Raw genomic sequence first — 15,201 nt, 5'->3', positions numbered from 1 at the left:
CCAATAAATCTTCTAGCTTTCACCGAAATCTAACAATTTTTTGGTCAAAATTGCCCTCTCCCTCCAAAAGCTGCGCGCTACTATTTTCTGTTCGGGCGCCACTGCTTTGCTTCTATCTGGTGGTATGGGATGATGTACTATTCTAATAGTATAGATGGCTTCATGTTTGGAGCTGTCTATAATAAAGTGTCCCACCTATCCTAGCCATTTCCTTATATGGCTCTTATTTGGAGTCGTCTATATTAATTATACGAACGGCTCTTGTTTCGAGCCGTCTATAATATTCTTTTTATTATAGACGACTCCAAATTAGAGTCGTCTATGATACTGGTTTTATTACAGATATTTTGTAATTAGAGTCGTCTATAATATTAAATACAGACGGTTCCCAACATGAACCGTTTGTACTAAAATAGTCCCACCACTTCCGGAGGGGTCTCATCATTATCACAGACAATTCTTCTTTAGAGTTATCTGTGTAGATAATCTTTGCACAGACAGCTCCATAGAACTGTCTGTACAGGGACATCCCACTAAATTATTTCTGTAGTAGTGGTCTTTGAGTCACCGCAGTCCAACACCATGAGTCAATTTCTTGAATACTGAAGTGAGAGTGCCTTTTTGAATAAGTCTGCTAGATTCTCGCTTGAACAAATTTGTTGGACTATAATACACCATCCTTTTGAAGATCATGGGTGAAGAAAAACTTCGGAGATATATGTTTCACTCTATTTGCTTTGATATATGAATATTTTAATTGAGTGATGCAAACCATATTGTCTTCGTGTATGATTGTAGGTGCTTCTTCTTCTGAAAGTAAATTGCATGCTTTACGAATATGATGTGTCATATTCCTTAACCACACACATTCCCTGCTGGCTTTATGAATTGCCAAAATTTCTGCATGGTTAAATAAAGTTGCTGATATAGTTAACTTCATTGAGCGCCATGAGATAAATGCACCATCACACATAAAAACATAACCAGCTTGTCACTGTTAGGTGATCCATATAAGTATGCTGTAACAACATCTATTAGACGTAAGTCAAGATTCTCTTATGTTGTCAGACTAATAAGATATCTAAAAGTTGTTGCATCCATCACGGTAGAGTATGTTTCTTCATAATCTATACCAGGTCTTTGGAAGAATCCTTGGGCAACTAATTGTGCCTTATATCTTGTAATTTCTCCCTTCTCATTCCGTTTTTGCACAAAGACCCATTTATAACCAACAGGTTTGACCCATTAGGTGTATGGGTTACATGTCCAAAAACTTCTCTTTTTGTGAGGAAATTCAGAGCCATACAGATAGAATGAACGTGCCACAAGATCATATTTTAAAAGACTATTTTGAAAAAAAAACTCTCCCCATGCTTTTCTACTCTCTCAGATCCTCTCTCCACTTACCTACTCCAACCTATTGAGCAAAATGAATTTCTAGCACACTCTCCCTTTCAAACTTTTAGTTGTTGAACCGATACTAGTTACTCTGATTGAGAAAGATGCATTTGAAGATCCCACTTGATGCTTCAACCTTGTATGAAGATCTCGATGAATTTGAAGACACTTTGTTACAAGGAAGAATTATCTACCACAACATTGAAGACATGAAGATCTACCTTCGTGCTACTCCTAGTTTTAGTTTTTTTAGTCATAGGAGGATTTTTTTCCTATTCTCCATGAACGTTAGATCTATTTAGTAGTATGCTTTCATGTGGTGTGCCTTGAGTGATTTGATTTTGTGTCTAAGTGCTGGAGTGCATTGTTTGATGTTGTAGCATCTGGTAACAGCATCCTGGTAATAGCAACATTCTTTATCTATATCTATAGTAATAGTATTGCTCAGTTTTCTCCTTCTAGTCCTTTCTCTTTTTGCCCCAACCTTCCTCTCCAATCCTGACCAGGTGGTAAGCACAAAGAAAGACCATTATGGTGAGGACACCTACCCAACAACAACGGCGACGACAACCAGCATGCACTGCCACTGTTCAATAAGGAGCAACTTTTAGCAACACAAACTCAGATCCTCCAAAGCATGGCTCAGAACATGGAAAGATTGCTACAGATCTAAAAGTTCATCTAGGCTCCCTAAGTGGGTTTTGATGGTTGACGACAAATAATTAAGGGACTAATATGTTCAATGAGTATTTGAAAAGGAAAAAGTCCTAATGATGAAAGCTAAACGACGCTGGTGATCCCCAAAAAAATTAAGAAAGAAGATGACACTTGGTTACTCCTATTGTTATAGCATTTTATCTTTGAATTGAGTATAAGAATGTCATACTACTAAGAGGGATGCAATGTTGAAGGATTTTCTATGAACTTAGTACTCAAAGTTAATCCTTAGATGAGAGACACTTTTTACGTACATGGACACTTGGGTTTAAAAGTTCTGTTAATATCGGAAATTCCAATGAGTTATATCAGAAGTTCTGATCTCAGTGGAATGTCCGGTGTGTTTAAATTTCTAGCACTCGAGAAGTTTTTGTTTGAATCGAAAGTTCTGATGCTTTAGGTTCAAAGTTTTGATGTGAGTCGGAATGTCCAGTGTGTTTAAATTTCTAGTGCTCGAGAAATTTTTGTTTGAATCGGAAGTTTCGATGCTTTAGGTCAGAAGTTCTGATGTGAGTCAGAATGTCCGGAGTTCTCTCAAACCTTAAGTTCTTAGCTTGGTTTTACTTTTTGCAAATCGGAAGTTCTGATGTGTCAGATCGGAAGTTCTGATATGTGTATATCTCCAGATTTTGTTTGAGTAGAGCAAGTCAATGTTGTTACTTTGCACTGATCGAAAGTTCCGACCATAAAACCAGAAGTTCCGATGTGGGGCAAAAAAGTGCATAACGGCTAGTGTTTGGGGGTACCCTATAAATACTCCCTCTCTCTTCTCTTCAGGCTGCTGATGCTTTGACAGAAAAGAACCTCTCTAGAGCCCTAAAGTTCACCTCTCCTCTCCCTTGCTTTGTGCTACATCTTGAGAAAGGGATTTGAGTGAGAGATCTAGTGAAAGTGAATTATTTTTATCTTTGATCATTATGATTCGTCTCCAAGCGTTCTTCATGCAGATTTGTTACCCTTGGAGATTGAGGTCTCCTAGATAGCTAGGAGTTACTCACGAGCCACCGATTCATTTGTGGTGCACCTTGAGAAATTTGTGAATGCCGGATTTCGCCTTCGAAAGGGAACGTATACCAAGTGGAACCGAGGAGTTCTTTGTGCAACCTCATGAGGAAAAATGTTGAAAGAGACCTAGCTCAAGTGCGATCCAGCCCCTCAATGGAGACGTAGGAGTTCCTCAAGGATCCAAACTTCGGGAACAAATTTGTGGCATCTCCCCGCTTTGGTTATTTCTCTCCTCTTATGTGATTTCGAGCAATTCATTTAATATATTGAGTTAGACTTTGTGCTTGGTAGTTTTACTTCAAATTGAATAGTATTTTATCATGTTGCATCTTGCATTTCATAGTTTAACTCATCATTGCTCGTAGATTTAGCTTTGTTTGAAATCTAGGCAAACCGGAAGTTCCGATCATGAATATCAGAAGTTCCGGTATAGGTCGGAGCATCCGATCATTTGATCGGAATATCCGATATTTGTTTCCGTTGTGTTGTTCTATTTTATTATTTGCAAAAGCGTATATTCACCTCCCTCTAGGCTGTATCTTGATCCTTCATTTGGTATCAGACTTTAATCTCCCAAATTAGGCTTAACCGTTGGAGAATTCAAGATGACAGAAAAATGGGAAGGAGCTAGAATCCCATATGAGTATCCAAATGCATATTCATATGTTTCAAGTTCTTCTGGTAGAGCACCTTACCTCGAAGGTTCACATTATGCCGCTTGAAAACATAAGATGAAAATGGATTTGAAATATATTAACCTTCTATTTTGTGTATAGTGGAAAATGGCTATATTGTGATGGATCCAAGCACCCTCCCCCGAAGATGATCAAAATGAACACAAGAACGTTCAAGCCGCAAATGCAATCTTTAGCGTGTTGATTGGAGATGAGTTCCACTGGGTGGAAGGTGTTGAGAGTGCCAAAGAAATTTGGGATACACTCCGTGATGTTCATGAAGGCACATCAAGTGTCCAAGAATCCAAAGTCGAGCTATTGAAGAGCAAGTTGGATCGTTTCACCATGGATGATGATGAGACACCGCGTGAAATGTACAACCATCTAAGCCTACTCATGAATGAGATCAAAGGGCTTGGATGCAAGTACATGACCGACAACTTCATTATCAAAAGGATGCTTCGCGCCATCACTCCAAGAAATGTCACATTAGTGACACTCATTCCCGAGCGACAAGACTTCAATGATCTCACACCTCATGATGTACTTGGAAGAATCCTAGCACATGACTTGATGCAACAAGAGTCCAAGGAAGTATATGATCTCAACAACCAAAGCTCAAGCTCAAAGAAACAAGTCCTAGCTTTGAAAGCAAGAAAATAAATCAAATCAAGCACAAGTGAAGATGAGAGTGAAGACCACCAAGACAAGGATGACATGACACTTTTTGTCAAGAGATTTAACAAGTTTCTCAAGAAGAGTGGCTACAACAAGGGTGGTGGAAGGAAAACCTTTGGCAAATCAAAGGGAAGCAATTCATTGGGAAGATGCTATGAATGTGGTGAACCGGGTCACTTCATAGCCGATTGTCTAAACAAGAAGGACAAGAAAGACAATGAGAAGAAAGAGAAGCACCACAAAAAGACAAGAGCAAGTATTACAAGAAGAACTACAAAGACCAAGCTCACATTGATCAAGAGTGGGATTCCAACAACTCCGACACCAACTTCGATTAGGATGAAGGTGTTTCCACTATTGCTTTTGCAACCACTCTATCGACCAAGTCACTCTTTGATCATTCAAGCGATGATGAGGCACCCGTTTGTCTTATAGAAAAAGGGTGTAAGGTATCATCTACTACCAAATCGCATAATATTGATGTTACTAGTGAGTATGGTAGTAGTAGTGATAGTGATGATAACTTGCTAGATGATTTAAGCAAAATATCTTTATCTAGCATGTGTGAGTTGCTTGAGACAATAGAAGGTCCAGACAAAACTCTCGAGAAGTAAGAGGAATTGCTCATCTCTGAAAAAGAGAGAAACCTTAAACTCGAGAAGGTCCTTGCTAAAGAGAGGGAGAAAAATGAAAATTTGGCTAAAATGCTTGAGTTAGCCAAAGCTTCAAATGCTAATCTTGAGAATTCAAATGAAATACCTCAAGAGAAATTTAATTGCTTAGATAGAGTTCATAAAGATCTTGAGGTTGAATTTGAAATTTTCAAGAATAACACCTCCATCTCTAATGATGCATCTTGCTCTACTAATGTCTCAAATAATATTGATTGTTCTAGATACAAATATATTGAGATTGATGCTTGCGCTACGAACTCTAAATCTATCCAAGCATTAGCAAGTCAAAATGAGAAGCTTATGGGACTCCTTCATAATGGTCTTCTAAAGTGCCATATGGATAGTAAGGTCCTCAAGGAGTACCTTGGTTATCAAAAAGGCAACTTCAACCATGAAGGACTTGGATACTATCCTACCAAAGGAAAGAAGGTTGAAACCTTGATTCAAAAGCAGGGATTCATCAACTTTGTCAAAGCCAAGAGTATCCAAAGCCATGATCATGCATCTCAAGCTACTTTAGACGCATCTTACGTGCTTAAGAAAAATAGTTGTCGGTGACATGGGAACCAAGGGTCCCCGAGTCCCGAGGCCAGAACAGCAGAGTGCCACGTGGCGCCCTCTCTCGGGGGTTATCTCCACGAGGTCCGAGAAGACCAAGTTCCGTGAGAGGGTGCTCGGAGCCATGAACAGTGGTCCTCGAATACCCGAGTTCCCCGATGACCCAAGAAAACCAAGTTCCGGGAGAGAGTGCTCGGGGCCATGAATAGTGGTCCCCGAGTACCCGAGTTCCCCGATGACCCGAAAAGGCCGAGTACCGGGAGAGGGTGCTCGGGGTCATGAACAGTGGCCCCTGAGCACCCGAGTTCCCCGATGACAAGAAAAGTCAGTTCCGGGAGAGAGTGCTCGGGGCCGTGAACAGTGGCCTCCGAGCACTTTAGTTCCCCGAGGACCCAAGCAGTCAAGTTCTGGGAGAGAGTGCTCGGGGCCATGAACAGTGGTCCCCGAGTGCCCGGTTCCCCGAGGACCAAGAGAGGGCATATCAGGGAGAGAGTGCTCGGGGCTGTGAACAGTAATCCCCGAGCACTCATAGTTCCCCGAGGGCCTGAGAAGTCCTTCGCCGGTGGTCCCCACAAGGGCTCAGCGGTGAGGTGTCAACTGGTGAGAGGCCCGATGCTCCATTTAAGAGGGCGCGTGGCCTGTCACTTCCAACCACTCCCCCCACGTTTACTGTCAGTCCCTGCACGGCCTGGCAGGGAGGTGTGGGGACATTTAATGCACGGGTCCCATCGCGTGTCATCCGGCGTACCTCGGGATAACATCGCAGGACTCGAGGCAGCATCGCCTGCCGCCCTGCTATGTCAGGTCTGTTCTGACCGGGCGGCCACGCGGGGCTGCTCGGTCGCTGACCGGTGGGCCCTCCCTGCAGCACTCGCCGAAAGGCAGAATGATGGCGAACAAGACTGGACGGGGGCGCGTTTTCAACCCTCCCCGTCACCTCGCGCAGTAGCCCATGATGGTTACTTTCCATTTATAGCGCCTTGGAACTCACACCGTCCTTTCTGGGCACGCTACCGCCCCGACGAGTATATAAGCGGGGCGGGCTGCCCGGAGAACAAGACAGAGTTTTTGAGGACACACAAGACAGAGGCCTGAATCTGGTACAAGACAGAGAAGACAGAGATCGAGACTTAGATCAACCGAAGAATAAGGAGCACGAAGCTCTAGACTTAGACAAATATTCTTGTAACACAGCAGATCCTCAAAGAGACATTCTCAGAGCATTTATAACATACACAAAGGGGTAGGGTATTACGCTCAGTGCGGCCCGAACCTGTTTAGAAATCCCCTGAGCATTTTACTTCCCCCCTGCATCCGATCATTCCACCCCACCTGCATCTCATTTACTCCCCTTTATTTCACCTACGAAGTGGATTCAGAATCACCCCCCGGCCGAATCTCAAAGGGGGTCCCTCCGGATCCCCGCTTGAGGAGTTCACCCTCCGACAATAGTCATGGTAGAATTGTTGCTAAATATGTTGGTGTTAGAAATAAGCATGTTTCTATTAAGAGATCCATTTGGGTACCAAAAATGCTTGTGACTAACTTAAAAGGACACAAGCAAGTGTGGGTACCTAAAAATAGAAATTGATCTATTTTGTAGGACTATACCTCCGGTGGAAGAAGTTGGGTAATAGATAGTGGTTGCACAAATCATATGACCAGAGAGAAATCAATATTCTTATCATTCGATACAAGTGGATCATCAAATGAGAACATTGTTTTTGGAGACAATGGCAAAGAAAAGGTAATGGGATTAGGTAAAGTGACTATCTCAAATGATCTTTCCATATCAAATGTCTTGCTTGTTAAATCATTAAATTATAATTTGCTATCCGTGTCTCAATTATATGAAATGAGCTTCAATTGTTTATTTACAGATGTTGATGTGGCAATCTTTAAAAGGAATGTTTTCTCAATGGTCTTCAAAGGTCATATGAAGGGCTATCTATATCTTGTGGATTTTTCATCGGATAAAGCGATCCTTGAGACTTGTTTGATGGCTAAATCTAGCATGGGTTGGTTATGGCATCATAGACTAACTCATGCCGAAATGAGGAATCTTAGCAAACTTTTAAAGGATGAGGACATTTTGGGACTAACAAATGTTTATTTTGAGAAAGATAGGATTTGTAGAGCATGTCAAGCCGGAAAGCAAATTGGAGCATCACATCCCACCAAGAATATCATGACAGCAGCAAGACTATTGGAATTACTTCACATGGATCTTTTTGGTCCTATTGCTTACATAAGTATTGACGGTAACAAATATGGTTTAGTAATTGTTGATGACTATTCTCGTTTCACTTAGGTATTCTTTTTGCATGATAAGAGTGAAACTCAACAAACATTCAAGAAGTTTACAAGAAGAGTCCAAAATGAGTTCAATATGAAGATCAAGAGAATTAGAAGTGACAACCAGAGTGAATTCAAGAACATCTAAATTGAAGAATTTCTTGATGAGGAAGGAATCAAGCATGAGTTTTTGGCACCCTACCCCCCTCAAAAAAATAGTGTTGTTGAAAGGAAGAACCGCACACTTATTGAGAAAGTAAGAACCATGCTTGATGAATACAAGATTTCTGATCATTTTTTGGGCAGAAGCCGTCAATACCGCTTGTCATGCAATGAACCGGATGTATCTTCATCTACTCATGAAGAAAACTTCATATGAGCTTCTTACTGGCCAAATGTCTCATATTTTTGCATTTTTGGAAGTAAGTGTTTTATTCCCAACAAGAAGAAAAAATCCTATAAATTTGCTTCTAAAGTAGATGAAAGTTTTTTGCTTGGTTATGGATCAAATGCTTATTCATACCGCATTTTCAACAAAACCACTAGTGTTGTTGAGATTGCTCGTGATGTAACATTTGATGAGACTAACAACTCTCAAGTAGAGCAAGTTGATGTAAATATACTACATGAAGAAGAAATTCCAAGTGAAGCAATCATGAGGATGACGATTAGTGAGATAAGACTACAAGAACCTAAAGAATATTCAAATCAACCATCTTCGTCAATTCAAGTGGAGCCTCCAACCTCAAATCAAGATCAAGAAGATTTTAACACACTCCTTCATCAAGATAAAGAAGATGAAGTTGAACCTCAATCACAAGTGCCACACCCAAGAATTCATCAAAATACGCAAAGAGATCACCCCACCGATAACATTCTTGGTGATATAAATAAGGGAGTCTCTACTAGATCTCGAGTTATTAATTTTTGTGAATATTACTCCTTTGTATCTTCTTTGGAATCTTTAAAGGTAGAAGAAGCACTTGAAGATCTAGATTGAGTGACGGCAATGCAAGAAGAGTTGAACAACTTCACTCGAAACAAGGTGTGGTCATTGGTGGAAGACCCAATCAAAATGTGGTCGGCACCAAATGGGTATTCCGCAATAAACAAGATGAATTCGCGATAGTGACAAGGAACAAGGCAAGCCTAGTTGCACAAGGGCTTCACACAAATCAAAGGTTTGGACTTTGGAGAGACTTATGACCCCGTTGCTAGATTAGAGTTAATTCACATGTTACTCGCTTTTGCTACTCACCATGATTTCAAGCTTTATCAAATGGACGTGAAGAGCGTATTACTTAATGGACCCATCACAAAAGTGGTATATGTTGAACAACTCCTGATTTTGAAGATTCCAAATTCCCATCTCATGTCTATAAACTCCATAAGGCACTCTATGGGCTTAAACAAACTCCTAGAGTATGGTATGAATGCCTTAAGTATTTTCTATTCAAGAATGGTTTTGAAATTGGAAAAGTACATACTACTCTCTTTACTAAAAATCTTTATAATGATTTATTTGTGTGCCAAATATATGTCGATGACATCGTATTTGGTTCTACTAACAAATTTTTTAGTGATGAGTTTAGTAAAATGATGATCAAGAGGTTCGAAATATCGATGATGGGAGAGTTGAAGTTCTTTCTAGGATTTTAAATCAAGCAACTCAAGAAAGGAACTTTCATATGTCAAACCAAGTACATCAAGGACATGCTTAAGAGGTTTGACTGAAGGTGATATGCCCTAGAGGCAATCATAGAGATGATTGTATTACACGTCTATGTTCATATACTACCGAATAATGTGTTATTCCAAGAATGACTATCATTTATATTGATTGGCAAATATGTGACTTGTTCATGAAACTCTTTGTTTATATCATGATGTTATTCTTAGTCGATCCCTGGTCGCATATCATTGTGATGATACATAAGACCAGCACATGTATTGATTGATGATCACGTTTCATGAATCATAGGTATAGAGATACCAGGTAAATAATGTGGATATTTATGTTAGAGAACATGATGTTGGATAGACCCACCTTGAGATACTGCTGGAATTATTATTTATGATGTGCCATCAGTTGTTATCTCAAATGGTGTACCTGCAGAATCCTTAGACCTGAGATCGTCATTGATTCCCATAATGTGTCGTGGCATACTTTGAGGCTGCTAAACATTGTTCCATAACTGGGGAGTCATAAAGGTAGTTTTTAGGTTTGTCATGAAACATGTCGTGGGGTTTGCGCAATTAAGATGGAATTTGCCCCTCCTTGATAACGGAGAGATATCTCTGGGCCCCTCGAGGTAGTTGGATCGAGAAAGTGCATAGCCATGCTAATATGATTAAAGAGTTAATCATGATGAATCCACTACTTTATCGAGTGAATGGTTGAGCTATCATAAGGGTGGTACGTATCTCGCTCTGAGCTTGACTGGTATTGTGAGGCGAAGGGATCAGTGCATGTGTATATCAAGGTTCAGCCGATATAATTTTTTATGTATACTCGGGAGTCATCATGTCCTGCTAGGTACCTCTATTGATTTTGGTTTGGAAAGAGTTTCCGAGTCGTAGCTATTTGTACATGAACCTAACGGGTCACACACTTAATGAGTTTGTAACACCCTAAATTTCAAATTTTTGCAATAGATTAAAATTTTGTTAGAAGTTAATAGGAGTTGCAATTCTGTTCAATAGAAAGAAAGAAATTTCTAAATTTAATTTGACCATAGGTTATATAAGTTTGATGCATTCATGCCGTCATAATTGCAATAGGTTTTTATGCGTGGAAAAAGTTTGCAAAAATTCGCTAGAAGTCGCTCGTTTAAAACTCCTTTTGAAATTTGTTCAAATCTCAAAAGAAAAGTAATTTCAAAATTGCAAAATGCCCTTAGGCCGAATCTCCTTCCCTGGCCCACTTCTTCCTCCTGCCTCCCATCTCTCCTTTCCCCCACCCGAGCAGGCCGCCCCCTTTCTCCCCCGCACCGGCCCGCTAGGCCGAGCCGCCCTTCCCTCCTGCGCTCTCTCTACCGTGTGGGTCCCACCCAAGCCAAACCGAGCTACCCACCGAGCCAGCCCCTTTCTTCCTCCTCCTGTCGGCTCCCTCCCGCCCGTGGAATCCGCCCCCAAATCGCCACCGCCCTTTCAATTAAGCGCCTCTACTGCGATCCTCGCCTCCCCAATCAAGTGCCCGGCCGTTTTCCCCTCCCTTAAACCCTCTCAAATGCGATTTCCACCACATTTATTTCCTTTTAGGCCGCTGGCCATTTCCTTCGAATTCCGGCCGATTGCCTTCTCCTCTCGTGTATATATGCTGGCCATCTTCTTCCTTGCGAGGTTTCGCACCCAATACACTCGTTTCCCCCTTCCTTCCGCTCGGAATTGTCCTCGGCGCCAATTCTTCCCGAACGTCGGTGATTTAGCTCTACCGTTCGCCCTCTTCATCACCGGTGAGCTACCTTTGATCAAATCGATCCCTCTCCCGTGTGCTCAGGTTCCCGAGGGCCCGTTTGCACCGCTTCTCGATTTCTCCCCGTCACCGGAGCGCTGCCCGCACCGAGCTCAGAGCTCCGCCGTCCGCCCTCTCCATCACTGGCCACCCTCAGCTCCTCTCCGTCGTGAAGAGACCCACGGTGAGCTTCCCCGTGCGCTTCTCTCTCTTTTGCGAGTCCTCCTGTTGAGTTCCGTGGCCGGTTGCGCACTCTTGCGCAACTCCGGCGAGGTCTCGGCCGCGCGTCGCCGTCGGTCGGCCATCGCTCGTGTCCACACCTCCAGTCCGAGCCCCCTTTGAACCCTGGCCATCGATCTCGGATGGACGGCCCATATCAGAGGGGCGCATACCCCTTCGGCCTAGTCCACCGTGAACCCATGGACCGGCCTCCGAGCCGTGGTCCATGTGCCCATAAACCTATTCCATGTGATTTTTCCATTGAAAAATAATGTTGTTTTGTTTTATGACATCATAAATAGAGTTTTTAGTATAAAATCAATTCGGTTTATTCTCGGAAATCAACTAAAATTTGCAGTTTAGCCCCTAGAACTTCAAAAGCTCAATACTTTTTTGCTCGTAACTCCGATTTAGCCGTTTTTCACGCTCAAATGTTCGTAGCAACGTGTAGAATATTTATATAGGGTTTTTTTTTACCCAGATTTAGTTCTGTTTGGTGTACTATCCTTAGAGGTTTCTTTTGTGTGCTTTTTCGGTCTGTCGTTTAGAAGGTGTGCAGTTTGGGAATCTTCAAGAGCAAGCTTTCGAGGACTTTGAGCAACCCTCCGTTGAAGGCAAATATCCTTGAATATTTTCCCCTATTTTAGGATTCATGTGTAGTTTTATCCTTCAATGGCATGCTTGTCTAAATGGAATCCCACTTTAGGATTTACTAGTTTTGTATGACAATTCCTTGTCGTCGTTGATGGATCATGGGGTAAAATGGGTAGCTTTTGCTAGTGCAGTCATAAGTTGGGGAAATGTTAATATTGACTAATGAACTATGCAACAAAAATCAGGTAATGGTAATCTTGTAGCAACATGGTATAGGGATCCTACAGGATGGTTGGTTTGAGGTGGTGCTTTACAGCAAGTTTGTGATTGTTCCTGTGTGGGATTCTAAAGACCGGTTCTTGAACATGTAACCAAGTGAATCCGCACAACCACGAGGCCTATATAGGTATGGCGTGGCCAACTAATTAGCCACCCCTCTAACTCTGTGGGCACCGTTGGACGGTTAAGTGGCACAAGAGGGGGCTTCTGCAGCGATGTAATTGTCTGTTAGCGGTGAAACCTCAGTGGGTGCCTGCAAGTTGGCGGGAGCTTTGTAAAGGCCTTGGAGTGAGACACCAACTCCACACCCTGGAAGTGTGAAGCAACACGAGAATCACGACTCATGGGGAAAGCTGTGCAGACTCTGCAGAGTACCTATCTGGTCGATCAGCCGTGCTCACAGACAAGAGCGAACTTGGACTTCTTCAGGATTAGATGAGATCAAGGTTTGGTATGGTTGGTTGGGTAGCCGATTAATGGAATTACCTGGTGAGTCTTGGTAGTCGGATGAAATCTGATGAGTCAATCCTTTTGTTTCAGTTGAGTTTTCACACCTAGTAAATAGGTTGCCTGTTGTTGAATTCATAGGTCATAGTTGCTTAGTGCAGTTAACATGTGTCTATTCTTTCCTTGATTTGATCCCCATAGCATGTTTTCCCTACACTTGTAGAGTACATTTTTGTACTCACACGCGTTGCCTCTTCTTTTGTATCCCCTTTGTTGATCAGAAGCTATCAATGAAGCCGCTACCTTCGAAGAGGACGACTTCGACTCGGAGTTGCTGTTCTAGGCTAGTGTGCCCCCGATCGACGCCTGTGGCTGATGGAAGTCCCGCTGTCATTGAAGATCTCTTTTGTTCCGCTGTGTTTTCTTTAGACCCTCGGGTCCTTTTGTAATAAGTTAAATACCATTGTAATAATGTCACTGTGATGATACACTGATGATGTAGCACATGTATGGAAACTTGATCCTGGCATACATGTGTTGTGTCCGGTTTTGTTCCTTTAAAACTAGGTGTTACATGGTTGGAACAAAACATGCGAATTGGATTCGTATATGAGTTTTGATTGGATTGTGATCCATGAGAAGTTAGAGTCCTAAAGAGCTTTCAATACGGGAGCCCATTGGCGAGCTCTATATAAGGAGAGGCGTGGGTAGGGTGTGCTGAGGTTGAACCACTCTGAAACCCAAGTCGCAGCCTTCCACACAATCTCCCAAAACCCTAGCCGCGCGTGCGGTGCTAGCACATCGGCGCTCGGTGTTTCTGCCCAGTACGTGTGGATACCGTAGATGCGCTGCTGCTATTGTGCACAAATCTTCTCGGCGAGTTGAACACGACGTGTTCGGAGTTGGTCGAGGAGCACGATCACCTGCTTGGAGTTGGTCGAGGAGCACGACCACTTGCTCGGAGTTGGTCGAGGAGCATGACCACTTGCGTAGGGTTGGTCACGGATCTGATCAAGAAGCTGCTCGAGGAATTTGACGTGCACGACATTGGATCGGTCTACTCTAACTCTTTTTCCGCTACACTACACGTCGAGCGGTAACGGTCTATGATCTCCTACTAGCATGATTTCCTGGGTGAATACGGTAGAAATTTTTTGTTTTAGGCTAGCGTAGCCTGCCCGTTTCCCAACATTGACATGGAGAACGCCAAGCCCATTTGGACTCTCATGCAAGCAAATGGCCATCTTGACCTCAACAGTGACGGTAAATCCATTAATCAAAAGGTGTACCGATCTATGATAGACTCATTGCTTTATCTGTGTGCATCTAGACTAGATATTATACTTAGTGTGTGCATGTGTGCAAGATTTCAAGACGCTTCGAATGAGTGTCACTTAGTGGCCGTTAAGAGAATTCTTCGATATCTAGTTCATATACCTAACCTAGGGCTTTGGTATCCCATAGGTTCGAGTTTTAATCTCATTGGATATTCTGATGTGAATTATGTGGGTTGTAAAGTGGATAGGAAGAGCACATCGGGTACATATCAATTCTTAGGTAGATCTCTTGTGTCATTGTCTTCTAAGAAACAAAACTCCATAACCCTATCCACCGCCAAAGCGGAATATATTTTCGTTGGTAGTTGTTGTGCACAATTACTTTGGATGAGGCAAACTTTGAAATATTATGGAATTCATATGAACAAAGTGCCTCTTTTGTGTGATAATGAGAGCGCTATCAAAATAGCCAATGATCCGGTCCAACACTATTGAACCAAGCACATAGATATCTGACACCACTTCCTTCATGATCACTCCAAAAAGGGAGACATAGACATACAACACGTAAGGACGGAAAAATAATTAGCGGATATCTTCACCAAGGCCTTAGATGTGCATAAGTTTTGTGAGTTGAGAAATGAACTTAATATCCTAGATTCTCAAAATGTGGCTTGACTCCTTGCATATAATGGTGAACATGTCTTGGTAACGTGTTGTTCTCTCAATGAGCATACACAAACCACATGATGTGAATTAAATGAGCATACACAAACCAAATGATGTGAATTAAATGATAGTTTTGCTATTAAGTGACCTTTTGGTGACTTATGCGCAAAATGTGAATTCAAGTGGTAAGGGATCTCATTGTAAATGAATTTTGGTCCTAGTACTATGATTGGATTCATACAAGTCAAATTTCTTGGTAAATT

Source organism: Phragmites australis, chromosome 15, assembly GCF_958298935.1.
Source record: "Phragmites australis chromosome 15, lpPhrAust1.1, whole genome shotgun sequence".
NCBI classification, from domain to species: domain Eukaryota; kingdom Viridiplantae; phylum Streptophyta; class Magnoliopsida; order Poales; family Poaceae; genus Phragmites; species Phragmites australis.
The sequence above is the reverse complement of the archived record's forward strand: the minus strand, read 5'-3'. Positions refer to the sequence as shown.